The sequence below is a fragment of the Microplitis mediator genome, chromosome 5, assembly GCF_029852145.1.
Source record: "Microplitis mediator isolate UGA2020A chromosome 5, iyMicMedi2.1, whole genome shotgun sequence".
Taxonomy (NCBI): Eukaryota; Metazoa; Arthropoda; class Insecta; order Hymenoptera; family Braconidae; genus Microplitis; species Microplitis mediator.
The window spans coordinates 20,547,581-20,563,537 of NC_079973.1; the positions used below are offsets into that span (position 1 = coordinate 20,547,581).

The 15,957-nt window shown below is 32.6% G+C and overlaps 1 protein-coding gene across 2 annotated transcripts in view; it reads right to left on the reverse strand.

Annotated features, from left to right (window-relative positions):
- LOC130668432 (ras association domain-containing protein 4) overlaps positions 1 to 15,957 on the reverse strand; it is a 208,646-nt gene that overhangs the window by 106,265 nt on the left and 86,424 nt on the right. For both annotated transcript variants that reach the window (XR_008990014.1, XR_008990013.1), the window contains exon 7: positions 14,379 to 14,859. The gene's annotated coding sequence lies outside the window, so the exon portion shown is untranslated. The remainder of the gene's footprint in view (positions 1 to 14,378; positions 14,860 to 15,957) is intronic.

The window sequence follows — 15,957 nt, forward strand, 5'->3', positions numbered from 1 at the left end:
ATCTTACAACAAATCTATTTCCACGCTCAAGTAAAAACTCAAGACACGGCGGCATACCGGATAATGAACTAATCTAGTAAGAGAAGAACACCGGGAATACTGGTAGCTCTGTAGATCCATGTATATAAAAGCTCGTGTTTATGTTAAGAAATGTATATACTATAGGAGACTACATATATATGTATAGAAGATTGTGAAGTGAAGAATGAGATGGTAGAATTGGATAGAAACAGATGACATGAAGAAAATATAAAAACAGAAGACACCGCGCGAAACAAGAGGACTTTTATTGCGACTTAATAACACGAGTTTTTTCTCAGCTCCACCGCAGACTCTCGTAAACGCTTTTAGAATTGGAATTAAATTTAAAAAAAAAAATGTTAAATTATATAATGGAGAACAAAAAAGTATTTGTATATATTAGTGATGCAAAATGATCGTCATTTTTATTTTCAGTCAGACCGCGAGAAATTGACAGACAATTACTTGTCAATTGACGTCAAAAATTTTTTGATCAATTTTTTACTAAAATTATTTTCTGAGAAAAATCAAGTTGGTGTAGAAACCGCCAATAAATTCAAAAAATGACTGGTAGTAATTTTTCGCTGATCAATTGACGTCAATTATTTGACAATTGCCAGAAAATTTCTCTGCCTTACATCACTAGTAAAGGAGGAGGGGGCAAAGTGGGCCACTGGGGGCAAAGTAGGTCCCTTAAAATTTTCAAAACTTCAAAAAATATCGGGGCAACGTGAGCCCCTCAACTGAAATAGTTTAATGATACACGGAAAAAAATTTACTGTTGCTGGAACAGGAGGCAGCCATGTTGCAGCAACAGGATTAATACTGTTGTTGCGACTTAATAGTAAAATATAGTTACACGGTAAAAAATTTTGCGTCATTACGTCAAAAAACTCGCGTTAAAAATTTTTGTGTTAAACATTTAACACTTTTATGTGTACATTTAACATTTATTTTGTTAAATCAACACAAAAAAGCGTTAAATATTTAATACTAAGTTTTTTGACGCAATGACACAAAATTTTTTACTGTGTAACTATATTTTACTATTAAGTCGGAACAACAGTATTAATCCTGTTGCTACAACATGGCTGCCTCCTGTTCCAGCAACAGTAAATTTTTTTCCGTGTACTTAATAAAATTGGTATTAGAGATGAATCATCACTTAAATTTAGCAACAATACTTTTTTAAAGACAGAAGATTAGATATTTTTTTACGATTTCTTCTGCGCTACGAAATCATATGACGGATGATGAAATATAGAAGAAGGAACTTGGTATCGGGACTCTATAACCTTGTCGTAATATTGCTATGCAAGACCCTTCTACTAGAGTAGCCTTTAGCGGAGGCGGTTATTTTAAATACCATTTCTGTCACTTAGGCCTTATTATCCGCCGGTACCTTAATTGTTTTTTTCTTAATTATCATTTTGTCCATATTTTGTATAAAAAATTAAAAGCTTTTTTTCAAAACTTAACATAAAATAATAATAACATTTTAATGAATAAATGGAATGAAAAAAAATCATTTTATAAAATTTATCGAAGAAAAAAAAAGTATTTCAAAGAAATAAATTATAAAATTATACATTTTTTTTAAAAAGAAAAAATGAAATTAATTCGACTTTTAAGAATAATGAAACTTAGCAAGATTGCACTACAATGTCAGGGATTTTCGACCCCGTCCGACAGTAGCAATAGCAGTATGAGAAGCCAAGACTGAGAGGCTTAATAATAATAACGTTGGGGATTTTCTGTTGGCTGTACCCAGCTATGAGCGCGAATCCTCATTCTGAGAGATAATGATGATCTCGAAGGTAGGAGATGAAAGTGCGCGTACAAGAGAGAGAATAAGTGAGAGAAAGGAACAAATGTTAGAGTGAGATGATAATGCGTGGCTACTGCAGGACGCCCGCTACGCTGTGTGCGGCTCGGTTGCTCTGAAAATCCGACACAGCTTACGTACGCGCGTAAAGTTAAAAGTCCATTGCTTTATTTCCAGTTTCAGTCGTGTATATATGTATTTATATATATATATATATATATATATATATATATATATATATATATATATATATATATATAAGTATGTACTTTGCGAGTGTATTATAGAACTAACGGTTTTGCTATAACGATGAATTATACTGGAAACAAAATGGCATCGGACAAACTCACCAACCGCCACTTCATTATTTTGATATTCAAAAGCTTAAAGTTTAAAGTGCTACTCAAGTAGATATTCATTAATTTACTTTCAAAGAGGATATATTTTAAGCTGCACAAAATTTTTACTACTACAGTGTACGTTTGTTACAAAAGTGCGCTTATCTTTTTTAAAATTTTCAATCTCCTGAAAACTTGTTACACTGTAAAAAGAGCGGTGTTCAATCGGGGTAACCGGTGTAAAAGCGGAGTAAAATCGGTGTAAAAGCGGGGTAACCGGTGTAAAAGCAAAGCAATACCGGTGTAAAGGCAGGATAAACTGCGTCTGCTTGGAGTATTAACTTTAAAGATTATAAAACACAAAAAATATCAGTTCTTTATGAAAATTAATAAAAAATATCATTTATTAACAAGTATAGTGATCGAGTAGGTAAAAATATTTACAAAGTGAAATATTTTAACAGCGGTAAAGAATATCTACACCGGCAGCGGCGTTATTTTAACACCGGAGATTTTTTTTTAACACCGGTACAGAATATTTACACCGGTGGCGGCGTTATTTTCACACCGCTTTCGGTGTTGAAATTTAACACCGCCGATTTTAACACCTACACCGTTTGGACTTACCTCGGTGATTTTTTACAGTGTACTACCGAAATACTAATAAAACAAATTATTAAATTAAAATTTTTATTTGAATTAAAATAAAAGTTGTTCGACTTGAGAAAAGTTTTAATTGATCAAAATTATCGGGAATTAAATAATAAAGTAATTTAAAATAACCGCAGTCTTTTTCCCTCGGGGAATAATAACGTTCGTGTGAGATTGGACGCGTCTAAATGCGTGAGCCGACGCGGCTAAACACGATCCGGACGCAATAGTTGTCTGGGAACCGCACTAACCAGCTGAAAAATATCTTTAAAAAAAAGAAAAAAAAATGGCGCCGGAGGTTACGCACAGAGAGAAGTAAAAAGGGTCGAATACGAGAGTCGTAAAATCGGAAAGTCCGTCGTGTAAATCCAAACGCCTCGATGCCTTTACTACCCTACTATACAACCAACCAAAGCCTTATATCGTTGCAGAGATCCTTTTTTTCTGTAACGAGTCGCACACTCGTAAATATATTGGGTCGTGCACACATCCGACTTCTCCGCACTCACTCAGATTTAAGAGATCTCTACATTCTTTCTTGTTTTCTATACTCTATACTCGCACCTGTTTCCTAAAACATTTACAGCCTTCCAAACTCGCGTTCCTCCTCTTGTTTTTATTATTCAGTTTTTACCTCTATAAAATATTTACACACCCAGTATAACTATAGAGTTATATGTCTATTAAAGGATTTTGAGTGCGTGCATCAGCAACAAGATCGCACACCCTCGGGCTATAAAATTTTTTGGTTAAAAAAGTAATGAGATTCGAATAATTACCCACACTAACACACCAATTAGAGTGAGATAAATTATTTGTTGAGCTATAACTTTTGCGTGTCTTAGAAAATCGCGGTAAGAATTATTCTTATTTCCATAAAGAACAACAACTAAATAAATGAATAAAAAAATTTTTTTCTAATATGTAGTCTTGGGTGATTGATACTGACTACTGTTACCTCTGATGTGTATATGTCTGATCCGTAATGTATTTACGGATCGTGCGACGGGGGCGTAGTAATTGTAAGTACCAAATTGCACACTGGTGTACTGTATAACTGATATTGAGTAGAGGTTGCTTGCCAGGGCCCCTATGGCATAAAATCTTGCGCTAAGCCAGTCTGCCAGACCTTACAAAAGATTTGAACCCATGGCATCGCAGGCATAGATAATCAGTAGCATCCTCGGCAATTGATATCTGAGCGGTGTTCCTGAAAGTCCCGAGAAACCGACACAGCGGGTCAAAGCTTCTATTCCAAGATGGCCGGGAAACCGCGGCTTTAAAGGGCTGGAACCGATTAAGTAGACTCCTGACCAAACATCTGTCACCCCCAGGGATATGCATACGGTCGTCAACGTCAACGTGGGCGCATTGGATGCATAGTATGCATAGTATACATAAAGAAACTCTTCCTATGTGAAAAATTTTTGGATTCGGTGAAGTGTATGACTCGGTGTAAAAATTTAGGTGGTGTAAATTAAAAATTTTTACACCGTCAAGCGTGTTAATGTGTAATTTATAATAATTTTGCGTTGAAAAATAACCATATAAATATTAAAATGTTCAAAATACTATTGAATATTTAAATAAAGTTACACTGAGAAAATTAAATAACAGGAATAACTATCTAGTTATGGTAAAATTTTTTACCATCAATCCGAAAGTAGTGAATACTATCTAGATGATTGTATAAATCATCAGTAGTGAATACACTGTAAAAAATCACCGGGGTAAGTCCAAGCGGTGTAGGTGTTAAAATTATCGGTGTTAAATTTACCCCTGAAAGCGGTGTGAAAATAACGCCGCCGCCGGTGTAAATATTCTGTACCGGTGTTAAAAAAAATTCTCCGGTGTTAAAATAACGCCGCCGCCGGTGTAGATATTCTTTACCGATGTTAAAATATTTTACTTGTGAATATTTTTACTTACTCGATCACTGTACTTGTTAATAAATAATATTCTTTATTAATTTTCATAGAGAACTGTCATTTTTTGTGTTTTATAATCTTTAAAGTTAATACTCCAAGCGGACGCAGTTTACCCAGCTTTTACACCGGTATTACTCCGCTTTTACACCTGTTACCCCGCTTTTACACCGATATTACTCCGTTTTTACGCCGGTTACCCCGTTTTTACACCGATTTTACTCCGCTTTTACACCGGTTACCCTGATTTAACACCGGTATTTTTAACACTGGTGAATTACTCCTCCTACACCGGTGTAATTTTATTTTAACACCGGGCGGAGTTAAAATGAGTCCATTTTTAACACCGCTCTTTTTACAGTGTAGTGAATACTATCAAGTCAATTTTTTTATCAGTGTAACATTCACCATATTTATAGTAATTGTCACAATCCTGTATGTTAACTGGAGTTAATTACATTATTATTCTCAATGGTTATATTTATAATCCAGATGGTAACAGTTACTATAAGAAATTATAATAGTTACCATCTACACGCTGAAAAAAAAAATGCTAACTATCACCATCTTATAATAGGGAATGATTACTATCTGTATGTCATATTCATTATCATGCTTTTATGCTAACTATTTGATTCTCATATAGTAATAATTACTATTGCCGATAGTAATAGTTACCATCTCGATAGTAATATTTCTTATGTCTGAAAAATTTTTAAATTTTGCCTTCTAAGATAGTAATGATTATCATCACGGATAAGAATAGTTACCATCTAAATAAGAATGCTTACCATCTCCGATAGTAATAGTTAACATAAAAGCATGACAATGATTATCACATACAGATGGTAATCATTCCCTATCACAAGATGGTGATAGTTAGCATTTTTTTCCAGCGTGTAAGGTAAGTAGAATTTAAAAATTTTTTCATAGAGTTCAATAATATTTATTACCATCCTTGAAACTAAATATTATCATCCTGATAGTAAATATTACCATCCTCATAGTAACTGTTATCGTCCTGAGTAACTGTTACCATCCTGATATTATTAATTCTATTTAAAAAAATTATAACACTAACTATTTTTCCACTGAAAAACTTTCCAATCATTCTAATAGATGAAAAATTTGGCATAATAAACACAATTATTGAAATTTTCTCCGTGTAATAAACTTATTGGTTGAGTAGTTAAAAATGTTCAATGATCATTTATTGCTCATTAATCAAAATTATAATGAGTAACACGGAATTGTGTAAAAAAAAGTATATCACACCGTGTTAAAATTACACGGATGGATAATTTGCACCGAGGATTTTTTACACCGTTATTTCACACTACCAGCCGTGTAAAGTTCTCAAGGGCCATTTTTACACCAAAATTTTTTCCGTGTAGACCATCGGAAGTCATAGTCATATAACATATATTAAATGTTAAATTTTAAGTATCTATATATGATCTATGACACCCTTGTTGATGCTGATTCTTTTATTATATATGTATATATTAAGGATATAAAAGAACGCAGTGTGCGCGGTGTTGTTAAACTAAATGGTAGGAGCGTGCAGTTGTTGATCGTCTGGGTTGGAGAAAATTGTTGGTGGCGTAATAATATCAGAGGTATATGTGTGTATGGATGTGTAGTATACATATATACATATAAAAATTTAAATGGAATACCATGAGTTTTGCATGAGAAGGGAAAGAAAAATATATACCTTGAGTTTAAACAACCACCGATAGAAAATTTCATGTCACGTGGATACTTCGTTTAAATGTGAGTTAAAATTTTTGCCGAGCATTTAGGATTTTTTTGCTTTAATTATTAAAACATTTGTGGAAAGTGTTGTTTTATTTTTAGGTTAATTTATTTAGCTTTTTTGAGAACTGACCTGCTTTTTGAATTGATGCAGATGGGAAGATAAATAGTAGATTTATTAATGTTAGGTCAGACTGGCGGTAAAGTTTCGTCGATAATAATGGTAACAAAATAAAGGACTGAATTAATTAGTACTATTAATTAATTGATTCAAAAATCTGCTCGGGTAGTTCTATTATTGTTGGCTTGTTATTTATTATTTAAAATTGTTACCGATTAAAATCTACCGATACAGAGGTGCAGCTTCGACGGTATTGAGTCATGACTTTTTAATTTACTTACATTATTTTAGATGCTCGATAAATACTTCAATTTTGATGAATATTTTAATTGTCGTAACGTGTATTACGTGAGTTTTAGTTTATTAAAAGTTATTTTTAATAGTGTTAAATATTGTAGTTCGTGTTAACGAATTTATAAATACGATGGATATTTTTGCTGATATGAACGATATTGAGATATACGTAAAATAGTAATTCAAAATTTATGGATTAGATTAAATTTTGAATATTATCAAGAGCGTTGTTTTATTTTTATTATAAAAAAGAAACTTTGATTTTTTTCAGCAAAAGCAGTGAATTTAAATTTAAAAAACTCTACACTAAGAAATCGAAAGTAAATACGGGTTTTATTTCAAACGGGATTCACTCCGTCATTCGGAGTTCTGGAGCTTAAAAAAAACATGCGGAGTAAATATAGATTTTTATGAGCGAAATGATTTCGGAGTGACGCGGATTTCATTTCACTCCGGTCTAAAGTTTTAACATTTAAATAAATTCATAATTAATAGAAATAACTACACTCAGAAAATTAAGTAATTGTGTTGATTATCCTAAATTTTTAATTCCAATCATCTAGAACGATTCGAAAAATTTTAAATGCAAAGATAGTTAGTGTTATAATTTTTTTTAATAGAGATAATAATATCAGGATGGTAACGGTGATTATCAGGATGATAACAGTTACTATCAGGGATTGTCATTAATATTATTACGATCTAGATGATTTATACAATTATCTAGATAATATTCACAACTATCGGATTGATAGTAAAAATTTTACCATCACTAGATGATAATTCCTATCATTTAATTTTCTGAGTGTAGAGAAATATTCTTCCTTAACTTTTATGTGCTAGCTTTTTTCATAACAGTGAAAATATTTCATTCCTAATTGTTATTGCTACTCTTCTTCCTTTTGTTAGTTTATAACATCTACAAAGGTAGGGCCTATTTAATATCAAGTGAATATTAGACATAAGCTCACAGAGAAAAGATGTAACGGTACGCGGCACGTTGTATAATGCTCGCAAATATGGTGGACGAAAGTAGATAGATATCAAAAGTGCCCACCCAAGTGTAAAGACACTAAACTTTACCCGGTGTATCGCTTGATTAACTTTCAAAGTGTCAACATGAGATGCTAAAATTCCAAACACTTATACACTATTCATACAACAGCTATCTAGACAGACTACCTTCACTCTGATCGTTACATATTTTATAAAGAAATTTTAAGCCCGCATGCCCTTGAGATACTTTTGAAATAATTAAAATTTTATAATTACACGGAAAAAAATTTACTGTTGCTGCAACATGAGGCATTCATGTTGCAGCAACAGGATTAATACTGTTATTGCGACTTAATAGTAAAATATAGTTACACGGTAAAAAATGTTGTGTCGTTGCGTCAAAAAACTTAGTGTTACAAATTTTTGTGTTAAATATTTAACACTTTTATGTGTACATTTAAGATTTATTCTGTTAAATCAACCCAGAAAAGTGTTGAATATTAAACACAACAATTTGTAACACTAAGTTTTTTGTAACACTAAGACATGGCTGTCTCCTGTTGCAGCTGCAGGAAAATCCTGTTGCTGCAACATGGCTGCCTCCTGTTGCAACTACAGGAAAATCCTGTTGCTACAGCAGGATTTTTTCCTGTCGCTGCAACATGAATGCCTCCTGTTGCAGCAACCGTAAATTTTTTTCCGTGTAGTAATTATAATCATGATTGTTATTATATAATAATAATTTTGAACGAATTATTAGTCCTTGTGCAATAAAAAGTAAAAAAAAAAAATTTCAACAAATAATTCTCTTGTTTGAGTGCACAAGTACCCACATTTCTTTTACTTCCGTGACAGACGACCGTGCAGTCGATGTACATGCGTGTTTGAGATTTATCAAAGTGCAAACGTTACCTCAATATATATACATTGATAAATAAATAATCGTATATAGAACTACTGTTCTCACAATAAAATTCTCTGAATCGCATATATAATATTTATAAAAATAATAAATAATTATATACTCATTCAATAATTTTGTTTGCTTTTATCTTTACTATTAACATAATTAATTATATGATTTGTGTTATTCATCCGTTTTTAAACGTTTCATTAATTACTGTATCAACTCGATTAAAATTCATTAAATTAGTATCAAATAAACTTCCAATTGCCATTTATCGTACGTAAAATATCAATATTTATATTGAGTTACATACACTGTAAAAAATCGGAAGTGGATTCAGAGCGAATCTGTATTTTATTTTATGGAAATTCACTCCACTACTCGGAATTCCAGAGCTAAAAAAAATCACTTGTAAAATGGAGTAAATACGGAGTTTTTATTTCAGCCGAACGATTTCAGAGTTATATTGATTTCATTTAAATCAACTCCGATCAAAAATTTTAATGTTTAAATAAACTTCTCCTCAGAGAAAATTTCATTCCGAAGGCGATTAAATAAATAAAAAATAATCGAATCCGCAAATTCTATATAGTGTATATAATATATGTAGCTAATTAATAAATAATAATAATAAAAATAATGAAATAAAAAAAATCAAAATAAATAATAATAATTTGTGACAACATCCGGCGGACGTATTAGTTGATTAAAATCTAAGGATTCGTCGCGTAAGATCAGTAGGCAATTAGCAATCACGCATATTTATTCCGTAACGGTCTTGCGTAATGTAACGATGCCTGACGAGCTGAGATAAACATCGGCCCACATGTAGAGACACATACTACACTACACAAAACTTTAATTTATATATCTTCATATATATAACACTCAACTAACTAACTTCCGTAAAAATTATATGCGTCTTCTCAACTTATTTCCTCTTTTTTATTTAATAATCTCAACAATTCTACACTGAAAAAAAAACGTATGCCTCCAATTACACTTTTTAATTACCATAACCATCTAACAATAAACATACTATGTATTCCTACAGTTTTTAGATCTTTCCATACAACTTTCATGTTAAGATTTTTATCATGGGCGAAAAAAAGTAAATTTAATTTTTTTAAATCTTAATAATTTTAGAGATTCGTTTTGTAAAAAAAAATTTTTTATCACTGCGATCTTATACACTGTAAAAAATTGGGAGTGAATTCGGAGTGATCTAGATTTAATTTAAATCCGAATTCACTCCGTCACTCGGAGTTCCGGAGTTTTAAAAAAAATCACTTCGCTTATGGAGTAAATAGGGAGTTTGGTTTTTTAGCTGAGTGATTTTGGAGTGATCTAGATTTTATTTCAATCTGCATTCACTCTGATTTAGAGTTTTAATAATAAAACAAATTCCGTTTAGGAGTGAATTTTACTCCCAAGCAGATTTTCAATATTAAAATCGACTCCCCTTCGGAGTCAATTTCACTCCGAGGGAATCAAATAAATAAACACTTATCTACTCTATATTTACTCATTGAATCCGTATTCACTCCGCAAATTTTTTACAGTGTATTCAAAAATAAATATTTAAACCATAGAAATTATTAGAATTTCCCGCGGACAATAATTTTTAATTGCCTGTATTAAATACAAAATGCTTCACCTCAATCATGACAGTGTACTTCGAGAGAATTTTCGAATACCACTGTCTGTTCGAGATCGGGCTGTGAGGCATAATCATGTGCTTTTTCAATCGACATGCAAAACTTCGACTTACGAAAAATCATTTTGATTAACAGCTATAAGAACTTGGAATCAACTACCTTCAGATGTTGTTGCACTAAATACAAACCAAAAATTTAGATCAACCTGTTACTCGTTATTCTATGAAATTTATAATGTATAAATGTAGATTTATTATCGTCATTACGATTAACAACAATCTTTGAAAAATTTAATTTGTATAGAGTTAATATAGGGTAGAAGTACCATTTGTAGCCACTGCTCCATTTTTGGACATTTAATACTTCATTTTGATTAAGGAAAAAGTATAAAATAAAATTCCCATTTTAATAGTGTGATAAAAGTATCTTTAAATATAGTTAAAAAATTAATTATTTTATTGTGGCCTTGACCAATTATTTTAGATAAATTTATCAAGTGTCCAAAACTGGCCTAAAGTGGCCAAAAACGGTACTTCTACCCTAATATGAATTACATCTGCACTATTTATATACTTTTATATTAGCGGCCCTTAGGGGACATAATTCTCAGGGTCGATAAAATTAATAAATAAATAATTGTCTTATTGATCTCAATCGATTAAATATTTCGAATTTTGATGACAATCATCATTTAATTTTCAGTGTGTAAGTATTGCTGTAGTAACTACTTAACTTTATAACCGCTACATGTTTTTATAAATATAAACTTATATTTATATAAAAATGAATATATTTATATGCGTTTAATGTAACACGCAAAATACCAGGAATCGCTGCATAATTCTAAGTACGACAAAGCAAAAGGCGTTACGTGTCGCGCGTGTACTCATTTTTTAAACGCTCCACAAACCCCAGAGACAAGTCTCGTCATGAAAAATTGTTATATTATTTACATGGATTTTTTTTATTTTCGTAACTCAGTCCTTGCTTTTCCTCTACTGACACTCAATAAATAATGAGTCATCGACAATGAATTAAACATTTCAATTTGAAAATGAAAATGAATAAATATTTTTAATCTTTAAATCAAATTTTATATTTAAATTTATACTGTTTATGTAAACTGTGATAAAGCGAAGCTATTTGCAAATAATCAAGTTGTAGGACGATTAATATAACCTCTTATAAGCTGCTGATGGGAATGGCGCGGCAAACGCGTAAAGTCATGTAAGGGTTGAGTGCGTGTATAAGTAGGGGCGCGATCATCAGGCATGCTGACTAACCTCAAGACATGAGAAATGATTTCACGTTGAAAGTCACGCTATTGTGAATTTTTAATCTGCAATAATAACTTGGCTACCTATTTTTTTTTTTATATATTATCGTCATTTAATGTTACGTAATTATTACATTTTTACCTCGTACACGGTAAAAATTTTGAGTCCGCCGTGCAGTGTGAATAATATGGTGTTAAAATTTTCAAGACTTCCGGTGTGAAAGTTACACGACGCACGGTGTAAATTTTGGACCGCGTGAATTAGAATGCTGTAAAAAATCACCGGGGTAAGTCGAAGCGGTGTAGGTGTTAAAATTAGCGGTGTTAAATTTACCCCCAAAAGCGGTGTGAAAATAACGCCGCCGCCGTTGTAAATATTCTAGACCGGTGTTAAAATATTTGACTTTGTGAATATTTTTACTGACTCGATTACTATACACTGTAAAAAATCCGGAGTGAATCCGGAGTGAATTGGGAGTGAAATAAAATCCGAATTCACTTCGGATTCACTCCGCCACTCGGAGTTCCGGAGTTTTTAAAAAAATCACTCCACATGCGGAGTGAATTGGGAATTTTTTTTAGCGGAGTGATTGTGGAGTGACGCGGATTTTATTTCACTTCCAATTCACTCCGGACCGGAGTTTTAATACTTAAATAAAATTATATTAATTTATATTAAACTGCTAAACAATGTGTGTGTGTGTGTGTGTGTGTGTGTGTGTGTGTGTGTGTGTGTGTGTGTGTGTGTGTGTGTGTGTGTGTGTGTGTGTGTGTGTGTGTGTGTGTGCGCGCGAGTGTGTGTTTGCCTGCATGTGTGTTTGGGTGTATGCAGGTGTTTGTGTGCGAGTGTGCAAATGTGTGCATGTGTGAAAATTTGTGCGTGTGTGCAAATTTGTGCGTGTGTGTGCGAGTGCGCGTGTGTGCCTAAATATGTATGTGTGTATGTGTGTGCATATCAGCTGATCAATAATGTAATACGCGAATTTTTACTTCGATTTTATTGAGTGGAGTTATATTTTATTAATAATATTTTCAAAACTCCGCTCCGGAGTGAATTTCACTCCGGAGGGATTAAATTAATAAAAAATTATCTACTCCGCGAAAACTCCCCCGCGGAGTGAATTTTACTCCGAGGGGAGTGAATAATTAAAAATTCATTCACTCTGGATTGAATCCGCATTCACTCCGCGAATTTTTTACAGTGTACTTGTTAATAAATGATATTTTTTTATTAATTTTCATAAAGAACTGACATTTTTTGTGTTTTATAATCTTTAAAATTAATACTTCAAGCGGGCGCAGTTTACTCCACTTTTACACCGGTTACCCTGCTTTAACACCGGTATCTTTAACACCGGTGAATTACTTCTCCTACACCGGTGAAATTTCATTTTTACACCGGGCGGAGTTAAAATGAGTCCATTTTTAACACCGCTCTAGAATATTTACAACGGCTTTAATTTTTTGTTGGCAAATGGTACCCCCTAAAAAAGGTGAAAAAAAAACTTCTGGAAATGAAATAAATCTGATCAAATTAAATTTTCTTATAAGTAATTTACGTAAAGAAAAATTACACTTCAAATAATTATTGGATGCAAAAGAAAAAAAAAATTATAATAGTTTTTATAAAAAACAAGCCATTAACTTCTTCGACTGAATCTTTTGATTTTTGAAAAAGTTTAACAAAAAAAATTCAAAATAATGCTCATTAAAATTATATTTACACAATTAATTTTAGAGTGTTTAACAAACATTTTGAAAAACAATCTTTTTTTATCAAATTTCAGAGGTACCCCATAGTGCAACCTATTCCATTTTGCCTCTTCTTCCCCTATTATTAGATCATTTTTAACGACAAGTTATTATTGGACAATATCTGAGGTAATAACACCGAACTGTGTGAAAACAAACACTTACACCGCTTGATATTTCACACCGTCAATTTACACCAAGCAGACCGTGCAAAGTCCTCGGGGATCATTTTCACACCCAAAATTTTGTACAGTATACTTGACCTTTAAACTGCGCCGCGAATTTACAAAAAAATTATTCTGACATTTTTGATAATTAGAATACTACTTAGAATAATGAAATTAACCCACTGAATAAGAATAAGAAAATACTCAAGTAATAATCAAATAGACGGCGTATACTTAACCATTAATGGCAAAACTTTGGTTTAGCCTCAGCCAAGTAGATTGCCGCAAGAAAGTCTCGTTATGTGTGCGTGCATCCTAACCCAACCGACCAACCAGGTACTACACCTGATAATTTCCTAGAAATTGGCCTGACGCACGACATTTGTCGATAAAGAGTAAAGAAAAAAATAATCGATCGTTACTTTACTATTTTCTGGCATAAACTCTTTCATATATATCTATACACACATATCTAATATACAAGCATGTACGTGAGTCTTCTGCTAATATTAATGCACATAAATTAAACTTTCAAGCGGAGAGTAGACTACTTTTTATATACTGAATTTAATTTACCTATTTTTTCCATTAAACCATGTATCGATTTAAAAATTTTTTAAAACTTTTTAGTGTCTAATAAAAAAAAAGCAGCATGCAGTGTGTGATATTAGAGACACGCAGAGACTTACCAAGACTTGGACTGCAGAACCCCTTCGGTGGCCTTGTCCTCCTGTTTCTCTTTACTTGTTCTTCTTCTCCTTGTTATTTTTTATTATTATATTTTATTATTATTATCATTATTATTATTTATTTTATACTCTTTTCTCCTTTGGCTATGAGAGCTAGGTGTATAGTTAAAGCTGAGGCTCCTCCACATGGCAAATCACAGTAGACTCGATCGATATTATATTCGCTTATCCGTAACGAGTCTCGTGTGTACACAACGCGGCCTCGACGAGCCGTGAATCAAAGCTCGTCTGATCGACGAAAAAAAAAAGACCAGTATAACAGATCCGCGTCAACTCTCTTCTCTATTCTACTCTACTCTCTAGCCACTCTCTTCTCTCCTCGTCTCTTTTCTCGACTGTATAGCAGAGTAGTACACCGACACTCTTTACTTGACGATGACAACGACGAGTTCGTCGGGGTCGTCGCACTACCGTAGTTACACTGTAAAAAAAAATATTTATGGAAAATGACAATAAAATAATAAAAAACTGTTATTTTCAACTTTACTGACTAAATTTCGAAAAAAAAGTCACAAATTTAAAAATACACTGATAAAAAAGGTACACGGGAAGAAAATTATGGAAACTTTTGCTATGCATTATGGGAATAGTTCCCATAATGGTATAGGAGTAGTATCCATACTATTATAGGGATGGTTCCCATAATGCAGTTGGAATAGTTTCTATACCAATATGGGAACCATTCCCATACTATTGTGGGAATTATTCCCGTAATGGTACACTGAAAAAATCACCGGGGTAAGTCCAAGCGGTGTAGGTGTTAAAATCGGTGGTGTCAAATTTCAACACCGAAAGCGGTGTGAAAATAACGCCGCCACCGGTGTAAATATTCTAGACCGGTGTTAAAATAACGCCGCTGCCGGTGTTAAAATATTTTACTTTGTGAACAGTTTTACTTACTCGATTACTATACTTGTTAATAAATGATTTTCTTTAGTAATTTTCATAAAGAACTGACATTTTTTGTGTTTTATAATCTTTAAAGTTAATACTCCAAGCGGACGCAGTTTACCTTGCTTTTACACCGGTATTACTCCGCTTATACACCGGTTACTCCGCTTTTACACCGATATTACTCCGTTTTTACACCGGTTACCCCGCTTTTACACCGATTTTACTCCGCTTTTACACCGGTTACCCCGATTTAATACCGGTATTTTTAACACCGGTGAATTACTCCTCCTACATCGGTGTAATCTTATTTTAACACCGGGTGGAGTTAAAATGAGTTCATTCTGAACTCCACTCTTTTTACAGTGTATAGGAACTATGCCTATAATACTATGGGAATTATTCCCATAATGTTATGGGAACCATTCCCAGCATAATATCATTAAAATTTTTTTTTGCAAAATAGTGTAGAAATTTCCTTCATGATACACAGTTAGAAATTTTGTGTTAAATTCAACACAAATCGTCTGTTGCAAACGGTCTTCACAAATTTTGGTGTTAATTCAACACATTGCGTTTGTGTTAATCTTTAACACAAATTTTATGTTAAATAAAATTGAACACATAA